The sequence below is a fragment of the Syngnathus leptorhynchus genome, chromosome 3 (genome assembly GCF_054491065.1).
Source record: "Syngnathus leptorhynchus isolate UIUO chromosome 3, UIUO_Slep, whole genome shotgun sequence".
NCBI lineage: Eukaryota > Metazoa > Chordata > Actinopteri > Syngnathiformes > Syngnathidae > Syngnathus > Syngnathus leptorhynchus.
In genome coordinates, this window is record NC_141197.1 from 310,001 (window position 1) to 322,500 (window position 12,500).

Genomic DNA, 12,500 nt, shown 5'->3' on the forward strand with positions numbered 1-12,500 from the left:
AGCACCAGAGCTCCATAGCTCCATAGCTCCAGCCTGGGTGGCTGGTGGCTCCATAGCTCCATACTTCCATAGCTCCAGTCAGAGAGTTGGCTAAAATTGCACTAAGTGCGAAAGCCCATTCATTTACAACGGCGTGTCCACAAGGCGGCGACATTTCCCCGTTACCGGTGGCTGCGCGGCGGGTGAGTGACAGAGCTTATCCGAGCGGCTGGAACTCTGCGCCGGCGTGGTCGAGCGTGAGGCCTCGGCCCTTTGGCTGCCTGGTACCTAAAACACTTCCATTGATCCAGCCACGGAGGGTGCTGGCTGGTGGCTCCATAGCTCCATAGCTCCATACCTCCAGAGCTCCAGAGCTCCATAGCACCAGAGCTCCATAGCTCCATAGCACCAGAGCTCCATAGCACCAGAGCTCCATAGCTCCATAGCACCAGAGCTCCATAGCTCCATAGCACCAGAGCTCCATAGCTCCATAGCACCAGAGCTCCATAGCTCCATAGCTCCATAGCACCAGAGCTCCATAGCTCCATAGCACCAGAGCTCCATAGCTCCATAGCACCAGAGCTCCATAGCTCCATAGCACCAGAGCTCCATAGCTCCATAGCACCAGAGCTCCATAGCTCCATAGCACCAGAGCTCCATAGCTCCATAGCACCAGAGCTCCATAGCTCCATAGCACCAGAGCTCCATAGCTCCATAGCTCCAGGGCTCCATAGCTCCAGGGCTCCATAGCTCCATAGCTCCAGGGCTCCATAGCTCCATACCTCCAGAGCTCCATAGCTCCAGCCTGGGTGGCTGGTGGCTCCATAGCTCCATACTTCCATAGCTCCAGTCAGAGAGTTGGCGAAAATTGCACTAAGTGCGAAAGCCCATTCATTTACAACGGCGTGTCCGCCAGGCGGCGACATTTCCCCGTTACCGGTGGCTGCGCGGCGGGTGAGTGACAGAGCTTATCCGAGCGGCTGGAACTCTGCGCCGGCGTGGTCGAGCGTGAGGCCCCGGCCCTTTGGCTGCCTGGTACCTAAAACACTTCCATTGATCCAGCCACGGAGGGTGCTGGCTGGTGGCTCCATAGCTCCATAGCTCCATAGCACCAGAGCTCCATAGCTCCATAGCACCAGAGCTCCATAGCTCCATAGCACCAGAGCTCCATAGCTCCATAGCACCAGAGCTCCATAGCTCCATAGCACCAGAGCTCCATAGCTCCATAGCACCAGAGCTCCATAGCTCCATAGCACCAGAGCTCCATAGCTCCATAGCACCAGAGCTCCATAGCTCCATAGCACCAGAGCTCCATAGCTCCATAGCACCAGAGCTCCATAGCTCCATAGCACCAGAGCTCCAGAGCTCCATAGCACCAGAGCTCCATAGCTCCATAGCACCAGAGCTCCATAGCTCCATAGCTCCAGCCTGGGTGGCTGGTGGCTCCATAGCTCCATACTTCCATAGCTCCAGTCAGAGAGTTGGCTAAAATTGCACTAAGTGCGAAAGCCCATTCATTTACAACGGCGTGTCCACAAGGCGGCGACATTTCCCCGTTACCGGTGGCTGCGCGGCGGGTGAGTGACAGAGCTTATCCGAGCGGCTGGAACTCTGCGCCGGCGTGGTCGAGCGTGAGGCCTCGGCCCTTTGGCTGCCTGGTACCTAAAACACTTCCATTGATCCAGCCACGGAGGGTGCTGGCTGGTGGCTCCATAGCTCCATAGCTCCATACCTCCAGAGCTCCAGAGCTCCATAGCACCAGAGCTCCATAGCTCCATAGCACCAGAGCTCCATAGCACCAGAGCTCCATAGCTCCATAGCACCAGAGCTCCATAGCTCCATAGCACCAGAGCTCCATAGCTCCATAGCACCAGAGCTCCATAGCTCCATAGCTCCATAGCACCAGAGCTCCATAGCTCCATAGCACCAGAGCTCCATAGCTCCATAGCACCAGAGCTCCATAGCTCCATAGCACCAGAGCTCCATAGCTCCATAGCACCAGAGCTCCATAGCTCCATAGCACCAGAGCTCCATAGCTCCATAGCACCAGAGCTCCATAGCTCCATAGCACCAGAGCTCCATAGCTCCATAGCACCAGAGCTCCAGAGCTCCATAGCACCAGAGCTCCATAGCTCCATAGCACCAGAGCTCCATAGCTCCATAGCTCCATAGCACCATAGCACCAGAGCTCCATGGCTTCAGAGCTCCATAGCACCATAGCTCCAGAGCTCCATAGCTCCATAGCACCAGAGCTCCATAGCTCCATAGCACCAGAGCTCCATAGTTCCATAGCACCAGAGCTCCATAGCTCCAGAGCTCCAAACTTCCATAGCTCCAGAGCTCCAGCCTGGCTGGTGGCTCCATAGCTCCATACTTGCAGCCACGGAGCTGGCAAAAATTGCACTAAGTGCGAAAGCCCATTCATTTACAAGGGCGTGTCCACAAGGCGGCGACATTTCCCCGTTACCGGTGGCTGCTTAGCGGGAGAGTGGCAGAGCTTATCCGAGCGGCTGGAACTCTGCGCCGGCGTGGTCGAGCGGCTGGCCTCGGTAGTTGAGGTACCAGGGGCGGGCTGGGGAGCTCCAGGCGGGGCTTGTGAGAGAGTGAAGCCGAGCGGCTGGAACTCTGGGCCGGCCTGGTCGAGCGGCTGGCCTCGGTAGTTGAGGTACCAGGGGCGGGCTGGGGAGCTCCAGGCGGGGCTTGTGAGAGAGTGTAGCCGAGCGGCTGGAACTCTGGGCCGGCGTGGTTGAGCAGCATGCCCGCGGAGGTGGCTCTTCCATAGGCAGGGAGGGTGCTGGAGCTCCACACTTCCATAGGCAGGGAGGGTGCTGGAGCTCCACACTTCCATAGGCAGGGAGGGTGCTGGAGCTCCACACTTCCATAGGCAGGGAGGGTGCTGGAGCTCCACACTTCCATAGGCAGGGAGGGTGCTGGAGCTCCACACTTCCATAGGCAGGGAGGGTGCTGGAGCTCCACACTTCCATAGGCAGGGAGGGTGCTGGAGCTCCACACTTCCATAGGCAGGGAGGGTGCTGGAGCTCCACACTTCCATAGGCAGGGAGGGTGCTGGAGCTCCACACTTCCATAGGCAGGGAGGGTGCTGGAGCTCCACACTTCCATAGGCAGGGAGGGTGCTGGAGCTCCACACTTCCATAGGCAGGGAGGGTGCTGGAGCTCCACACTTCCATAGGCAGGGAGGGTGCTGGAGCTCCACACTTCCATAGGCAGGGAGGGTGCTGGAGCTCCACACTTCCATAGGCAGGGAGGGTGCTGGAGCTCCACACTTCCATAGGCAGGGAGGGTGCTGGAGCTCCACACTTCCATAAGCAGGGAGGGTGCTGGAGCTCCACACTTCCATAGGCAGGGAGGGTGCTGGAGCTCCACACTTCCATAGGCAGGGAGGGTGCTGGAGCTCCACACTTCCATAGGCAGGGAGGGTGCTGGAGCTCCACACTTCCATAGGCAGGGAGGGTGCTGGAGCTCCACACTTCCATAGGCAGGGAGGGTGCTGGAGCTCCACACTTCCATAGGCAGGGAGGGTGCTGGAGCTCCACACTTCCATAGGCAGGGAGGGTGCTGGAGCTCCACACTTCCATAGGCAGGGAGGGTGCTGGAGCTCCACACTTCCATAGGCAGGGAGGGTGCTGGAGCTCCACACTTCCATAGGCAGGGAGGGTGCTGGAGCTCCACACTTCCATAGGCAGGGAGGGTGCTGGAGCTCCACACTTCCATAGGCAGGGAGGGTGCTGGAGCTCCACACTTCCATAGGCAGGGAGGGTGCTGGAGCTCCACACTTCCATAGGCAGGGAGGGTGCTGGAGCTCCACACTTCCATAGGCAGGGAGGGTGCTGGAGCTCCACACTTCCATAGGCAGGGAGGGTGCTGGAGCTCCACACTTCCATAGGCAGGGAGGGTGCTGGAGCTCCACACTTCCATAGGCAGGGAGGGTGCTGGAGCTCCACACTTCCATAGGCAGGGAGGGTGCTGGAGCTCCACACTTCCATAGGCAGGGAGGGTGCTGGAGCTCCACACTTCCATAGGCAGGGAGGGTGCTGGAGCTCCACACTTCCATAGGCAGGGAGGGTGCTGGAGCTCCACACTTCCATAGGCAGGGAGGGTGCTGGAGCTCCACACTTCCATAGGCAGGGAGGGTGCTGGAGCTCCACACTTCCATAGGCAGGGAGGGTGCTGGAGCTCCACACTTCCATAGGCAGGGAGGGTGCTGGAGCTCCACACTTCCATAGGCAGGGAGGGTGCTGGAGCTCCACACTTCCATAGGCAGGGAGGGTGCTGGAGCTCCACACTTCCATAGGCAGGGAGGGTGCTGGAGCTCCACACTTCCATAGGCAGGGAGGGTGCTGGAGCTCCACACTTCCATAGGCAGGGAGGGTGCTGGAGCTCCACACTTCCATAGGCAGGGAGGGTGCTGGAGCTCCACACTTCCATAGGCAGGGAGGGTGCTGGAGCTCCACACTTCCATAGGCAGGGAGGGTGCTGGAGCTCCACACTTCCATAGGCAGGGAGGGTGCTGGAGCTCCACACTTCCATAGGCAGGGAGGGTGCTGGAGCTCCACACTTCCATAGGCAGGGAGGGTGCTGGAGCTCCACACTTCCATAGGCAGGGAGGGTGCTGGAGCTCCACACTTCCATAGGCAGGGAGGGTGCTGGAGCTCCACACTTCCATAGGCAGGGAGGGTGCTGGAGCTCCACACTTCCATAGGCAGGGAGGGTGCTGGAGCTCCACACTTCCATAGGCAGGGAGGGTGCTGGAGCTCCACACTTCCATAGGCAGGGAGGGTGCTGGAGCTCCACACTTCCATAGGCAGGGAGGGTGCTGGAGCTCCACACTTCCATAGGCAGGGAGGGTGCTGGAGCTCCACACTTCCATAGGCAGGGAGGGTGCTGGCACATCCACACTTCCAGCCACGGAGCATGCTGGCACTTCCACCTTGCTTGCTAAGTCGGCGTGATCTTGCCCAAAAAGTCCCTCCTCACCTCCAGCTGGAAGTGGAAAAAAATCCTCCACCTGCTTGGCCGAGGTTCTGGAAGCCAGCAGCTCGCAGAATGTTGCCAAAGTTTCACTGGAAGGAAAAGAAAAGAGAAGACCGAGTGCGCATTTCACCTACCGCCGAATGTCCACAAGAGGGAAGTGTCACTCCGTCGCAGAATCTGCGCCGACGCACTCGGCACCCTTCGAATTTATGGTGCCGGTGCGGGTGTTCTGGGTGCAAAAAGGCCGCCCAAGTGGTAGAAAAAAATCAGACTTCGTCTCTTAGGTCGAAATTAATGCCAAGTTTTGAAATGCGCTGGCAGGGGTGGACCAGGGCCCGTTAGAAGTGCTTAGCCGAGGTCCTGGAAGCCTAACCCGGCGTGATCTTGTGCAAAAAGCCGCTGCTGAGCTCCAGCTGGAAGTGTAAAAAGAACCGGGCTGGATCAAAAAAAGAACCGGGCGGCCCGTTAAAATTGCTTAGCCGAGGTCCTGGAACCCTAACCCGGCGTGATCTTGTGCAAAAAGCCGCTGCTGAGCTCCAGCTGGAAGTGTAAAAAGAACCGGGCTGGTTCAAAAAAAGAACCGGGCGACCCGTTAGAAGTGCTTAGCCGAGGTCCTGGAAGCCTAACACGGCGTGTTCTTGTGCAAAAAGCCGCTCCCGAGCTCCAGCTGGAAGTGTAAAAAGAACCGGGCTGGATAAAAAAAAGAACCGGGCTGGATCAAAAAAGAACCGGGCGACCCGTTAAAATTGCTTAGCCGAGGTCCTGGAAGCCTAACACGGCGTGTTCTTGTGCAAAAAGCCGCTCCCGAGCTCCAGCTGGAAGTGTAAAAAGAACCGGGCTGGATAAAAAAAAGAACCGGGCTGGATCAAAAAAGAACCGGGCGACCCGTTAAAATTGCTTAGCCGAGGTCCTGGAAGCCTAACACGGCGTGATCTTGTGCAAAAAGCCGCTCCCGAGCTCAAGCTGGAAGTGTAAAAAGAACCGGGCTGGATAAAAAAAGAACCGGGCTGGATCAAAAAAGAACCGGGCGACCCGTTAAAATTGCTTAGCCGAGGTCCTGGAAGCCTAACACGGCGTGATCTTGTGCAAAAAGCCGCTCCCGAGCTCCAGCTGGAAGTGTAAAAAGAACCAGGCTGGATCAAAAAAGAACCGGGCTGGATCAAAAAAGAACCGGGCGACCCGTTAAAATTGCTTAGCCGAGGTCCTGGAAGCCTAACACGGCGTGTTCTTGTGCAAAAAGCCGCTCCCGAGCTCCAGCTGGAAGTGTAAAAAGAACCGGGCTGGATCAAAAAAGAACCGGGCTGGATCAAAAAAGAACCGGGCGACCCGTTAAAATTGCTTAGCCGAGGTCCTGGAAGCCTAACACGGCGTGATCTTGTGCAAAAAGCCGCTCCCGAGCTCCAGCTGGAAGTGTAAAAAGAACCAGGCTGGATAAAAAAAAGAACCGGGCTGGATCAAAAAAGAACCGGGCGACCCGTTAAAATTGCTTAGCCGAGGTCCTGGAAGCCTAACATCGCGTGTTCTTGTGCAAAAAGCCGCTCCCGAGCTCCAGCTGGAAGTGTAAAAAGAACCAGGCTGGATAAAAAAAAAAAACGGGCTGGATCAAAAAAGAACCGGGCGACCCGTTAAAATTGCTTAGCCGAGGTCCTGGAAGCCTAACACGGCGTGATCTTGTGCAAAAAGCCGCTCCCGAGCTCCAGCTGGAAGTGTAAAAAGAACCGGGCTGGATAAAAAAAAGAACCGGGCTGGTTCAAAAAAGAACCGGGCAACCCGTTAAAATTGCTTAGCCGAGGTCCTGGAAGCCTAACCCGGCGTGATCTTGCCCGAAAGTCGGCCTCTATACTTCCATTTTAGGTACCAGGGGCTCATAGTGTACTTGGTCCCACTAGTCAGTGTACTCATCCAGTTACCCCCCGTTTTCCAAAACACCATCGGCACGTATAAGGGGGGGACTCCTGAGAGAGATGAGGTATATGGCAGCGCAACACCAATCCGCTCCGCGCTGGTTCCCATGTCGGCTACGGATGAATAAAACCAGCCTGTCCCCCCTGGAGCTCACGAGACACGGAATTTTTTCTAAGTGCCAACGGCTCTTCCGAGCAAACGTGTCCGCTCCGGCTGGTTCCCCCGTCGGCCTCGAATGACGAAAAACGCCGCTCTCCGCCCGGAGCTCATGACAAACGAAAAATTTTCTAAGTGCCAACGGCACTAGCGAGCGAATGTGTCCGCTCGGCGCTGGTTCCCGGGTCGAACCCGGAAGACGAAAAACGCCGGTCCTCGCCCGGAGCTCATGACAAACGAAAAATTTTCTAAGTGCCAACGGCACTAGCGAGCGAATGTGTCCGCTCGGCGCTGGTTCCCGGGTCGAACCCGGAAGACGAAAAACGCCGCTCTCCGCCCGGAGCTCATGACAAACGAAAAATTTTCTAAGTGCCAACGGCACTAGCGAGCGAATGTGTCCGCTCGGCGCTGGTTCCCGGGTCGAACCCGGAAGACGAAAAACGCCGGTCCTCGCCCGGAGCTCATGACAAACGAAAAATTTTCTAAGTGCCAACGGCACTAGCGAGCGAATGTGTCCGCTCGGCGCTGGTTCCCGGGTCGAACCCGGAAGACGAAAAACGCCGCTCTCCGCCCGGAGCTCATGACAAACGAAAAATTTTCTAAGTGCCAACGGCACTAGCGAGCGAATGTGTCCGCTCGGCGCTGGTTCCCGGGTCGAACCCGGAAGACGAAAAACGCCGGTCTCCGCCCGGAGCTCATGACAAACGAAAAATTTTCTAAGTGCCAACGGCACTAGCGAGCGAATGTGTCCGCTCGGCGCTGGTTCCCGGGTCGAACCCGGAAGACGAAAAACGCCGCTCTCCGCCCGGAGCTCATGACAAACGAAAAATTTTCTAAGTGCCAACGGCACTTGCGAGCGAATGTGTCCGCTCGGCGCTGGTTCCCGGGTCGAACCCGGAAGACGAAAAACGCCGGTCCTCGCCTGGAGGTCCCAGCAAAATCAGCGAAAAAACGACTAAGTGTCAACTTTCGAAAAAACGGCTAAGTGTCGACTTTCGAAAAAACGGCTAAGTGTCAACTTTCGAAAAAACGGCTAAGTGTCAACTTTCGAAAAAACGACTAAGTGCCCACGGCTCTGCGGGGCTTGTGAGTCCGCCCCGCGCCGGTTCGGCGGTCGGCCTCAAAAAGCGAAAAATCAGCCTCTCTCCCTGGAGCTCACCAAAAATTTGTCGAAATTTTTCTAAGTTCTCCTCGAGGTACCAGGGGGTGAGGTACCCGGGCTAAGGTGCAGTACCTTTTTTGGTCTTCAGGTGCGCCAGAGTACAATGAAATGGTCCCAGTAGTCAGTGTACTCATCGACTTTCCCCCCGTTTTCCAAAGCACCTCGTTTACGAGTATGGAGGAGATGGTGCTGGTCTCCCCACGGCGTCGGACACGCCGTCCTCGACAGCACAAGGTCGGATAGAAGACCTGGAAAGCGCCGTGGCACGCGCTGGAGGTGGGCACTTTGGCGAAAAAACGACTAAGTGTCAACTTTCGAAAAAACGACTAAGTGTCAACTTTCGAAAAAACGGCTAAGTGTCAACTTTCGAAAAAACGACTAAGTGTCACCTCTCTGAAAAAATGGCAAAGTGTCGCCTCTCTGAAAATTTTCTAAGTGCCCACGGCTCTGCGGGCTCGTGCATCCGAGCCGCGCCGGTTCTGCAACCGGCCTAGAATGACGAAAAATAACGGTCTCCTCCTGGAGCTCACAGCCAATTGTGGCGAAAAAGTGGCAAAGTGCCCACGGCTCTGCGGGCTCGTGCATCCGACCCGCGCCGGTTCTGCAGCCGGCCTCGAATGACGAAAAATGACGGTCTCCTCCTGGAGCTCACAGCCAACTTGGCAAAAAGTTTCTAAGTGCCCACGGCCCTGCCGAGCTTTGGCGTCCGCCCAGCGCCGGTTCCGCAGTCGGCCTCGAATGACGAAAAATAACGGTCTCCTCCTGGAGCTCACAGCCAACTTGGCAAAAAGTTTCTAAGTGCCCACGGCCCTGCCGAACTTTGGCGTCCGCTCAGCGCCGGTTCCGCAGTCGGCCTCGAATGACGAAAAATAACGGTCTCCTCCTGGAGCTCACAGCCAACTTGGCAAAAAGTTTCTAAGTGCCCACGGCCCTGCCGAGCTTTGGCGTCCGCCCAGCGCCGGTTCCGCAGTCGGCCTCGAATGACGAAAAATGACGGTCTCCTCCTGGAGCTCACAGCCAACTTGGCAAAAAGTTTCTAAGTGCCCACGGCCCTGCCGAGCTTTGGCGTCCGCCCAGCGCCGGTTCCGCAGTCGGCCTCGAATGACGAAAAATAACGGTCTCCTCCTGGAGCTCACAGCCAACTTGGCAAAAAGTTTCTAAGTGCCCACGGCCCTGCCGAACTTTGGCGTCCGCTCAGCGCCGGTTCCGCAGTCGGCCTCGAATGACGAAAAATAACGGTCTCCTCCTGGAGCTCACAGCCAACTTGGCAAAAAGTTTCTAAGTGCCCACGGCCCTGCCGAGCTTTGGCGTCCGCCCAGCGCCGGTTCCGCAGTCGGCCTCGAATGACGAAAAATGACGGTCTCCTCCTGGAGCTCACAGCCAACTTGGCAAAAAGTTTCTAAGTGCCCACGGCCCTGCCGAGCTTTGGCGTCCGCCCAGCGCCGGTTCTGCAACCGGCCTAGAATGACGAAAAATAACGGTCTCCTCCTGGAGCTCACAGCCAATTGTGGCGAAAAAGTGGCAAAGTGCCCACGGCTCTGCGGGCTCGTGCATCCGACCCGCGCCGGTTCTGCAGCCGGCCTCGAATGACGAAAAATGACGGTCTCCTCCTGGAGCTCACAGCCAACTTGGCAAAAAGTTTCTAAGTGCCCACGGCCCTGCCGAGCTTTGGCGTCCGCCCAGCGCCGGTTCCGCAGTCGGCCTCGAATGACGAAAAATAACGGTCTCCTCCTGGAGCTCACAGCCAACTTGGCAAAAAGTTTCTAAGTGCCCACGGCCCTGCCGAGCTTTGGCGTCCGCCCAGCGCCGGTTCCGCAGTCGGCCTCCAATGACGAAAAATAACGGTCTCCTCCTGGAGCTCACAGCCAACTTGGCAAAAAGTTTCTAAGTGCCCACGGCCCTGCCGAGCTTTGGCGTCCGCCCAGCGCCGGTTCCGCAGTCGGCCTCGAATGACGAAAAATAACGGTCTCCTCCTGGAGCTCACAGCCAACTTGGCAAAAAGTTTCTAAGTGTCACATCTCTGAAAAAACGGCTAAGTGTCGACTTTCGAAAAAACGGCAAAGTGTCACATCTCTGAAAAAACGGCTAAGTGTCGACTTTCGAAAAAACGGCTAAGTGTCAACTTTCGAAAAAACGGCTAAGTGTCGCCTCTCTGAAAAAACGGCAAAGTGTCAACTTTCGAAAAAACGACAGAGTGTCGCCTCTCTGAAAAAACGACTAAGTGTCGACTCTGAGAAAATGGCAAAGTGCCCACGGCTCTGCGGGCTCGTGCATCCGACCCGCGCCGGTTCCCCAGCCGGCCTGAAATAAGGCAAAACCAGCCTCTCCGCCTGGAGCTCAGAGCCAACTTGGCGAATATTTTCTAAGTGCCCACGGCTCTGCGTGGCTACGGCGTCTGCCCAGCGCCGGTTCCTGGGTCGAACCCCGAGGACGAGGAATGCCGGTCTCCGCCTGGAGGTCCCAGCTTAATCGGCGAAAATTTTCTAAGTGCCCACGGCTCTGCCGGGCTCGTGCATCCGACCCGCGCCGGTTCCCCAGCCGGCCTGAAATAAGGCAAAACCAGGCTCTCCCCCTGGAGCTCAGAGCCAATTGTGGCGAAAAAACGACTAAGTGTCAACTTTCGAAAAAACGGCTAAGTGTCAACTTTCCAAAAAAACGGCTAAGTGTCGACTTTCGAAAAAACGGCTAAGTGTCAACTTTCGAAAAAACGACTAAGTGTCGCCTCTGAAAAAACGACTAAGTGTCGCCTCTCTGAAAAAACGACTAAGTGTCAACTTTCGAAAAAACGACTAAGTGTCACCTCTCTGAAAAAATGGCAAAGTGTCAACTGCGAATGTGGTGGTGCATGGAAGGAAGTGGAGGACGGCCGCCTCCTTAAACACAGGCCGAAGAGGAGCGTCAGGGCCGGCTCCTCAAACACGGACCGAGTGTCGCCCTTAACACAGACCAAGGGGAGGACGGCCGCCTCCTTAAACACAGGCCGGAGAGGAGCGTCAGGGCCAGGCTCCTTAAACATGGACCGAGTGTCGCCCTTAACACAGACCAAGGGGAGGACGGCCGCCTCCTTAAACACAGGCCGGAGAGGAGCGTCAGGGCCAGGCTCCTCAAACATGGACCGAGTGTCGCCCTTAACACAGACCAAGGGGAGGACGGCCGCCTCCTTAAACACAGGCCGGAGAGGAGCGTCAGGGCCAGGCTCCTCAAACATGGACAGAGTGTCGCCCTTAACACAGACCAAGGGGAGGACGGCCGCCTCCTTAAACACAGGCCGGAGAGGAGCGTCAGGGCCAGGCTCCTCAAACATGGACAGAGTGTCGCCCTTAACACAGACCAAGGGGAGGACGGCCGCCTCCTTAAACACAGGCCGGAGAGGAGCGTCAGGGCCAGGCTCCTCAAACATGGACCGAGTGTCGCCCTTAACACAGACCAAGGGGAGGACGGCCGCCTCCTTAAACACAGGCCGGAGAGGAGCGTCAGGGCCAGGCTCCTCAAACATGGACCGAGTGTCGCCCTTAACACAGACCAAGGGGAGGACGGCCGCCTCCTTAAACACAGGCCGGAGAGGAGCGTCAGGGCCAGGCTCCTCAAACATGGACAGAGTGTCGCCCTTAACACAGACCAAGGGGAGGACGGCCGCCTCCTTAAACACAGGCCGGAGAGGAGCGTCAGGGCCAGGCTCCTCAAACATGGACAGAGTGTCGCCCTTAACACAGACCAAGGGGAGGACGGCCGCCTCCTTAAACACAGGCCGGAGAGGAGCGTCAGGGCCAGGCTCCTCAAACATGGACCGAGTGTCGCCCTTAACACAGACCAAGGGGAGGACGGCCGCCTCCTTAAACACAGGCCGGAGAGGAGCGTCAGGGCCAGGCTCCTCAAACATGGACAGAGTGTCGCCCTTAACACAGACCAAGGGGAGGACGGCCGCCTCCTTAAACACAGGCCGGAGAGGAGCGTCAGGGCCAGGCTCCTCAAACATGGACCGAGTGTCGCCCTTAACACAGACCAAGGGGAGGACGGCCGCCTCCTTAAACACAGGCCGGAGAGGAGCGTCAGGGCCAGGCTCCTCAAACATGGACCGAGTGTCGCCCTTAACACAGACCAAGCGGAGGACGGCCGCCTCCCTAAATACAGGCCGAACCGGAGCGCGAGTGTCGCTCCTTAAACACGGACCGAGTGGAGGACGGCCGCCTCCTTAAACACAGGCCGAACAAAATGACACAAAGTGTCAACTGCGAATGTTGTCCATCCAAGGAAGGAGCGTGATGCCCGGCCGGCTCCTTAAACACAGGCCGAGAGTCGCCCCGGA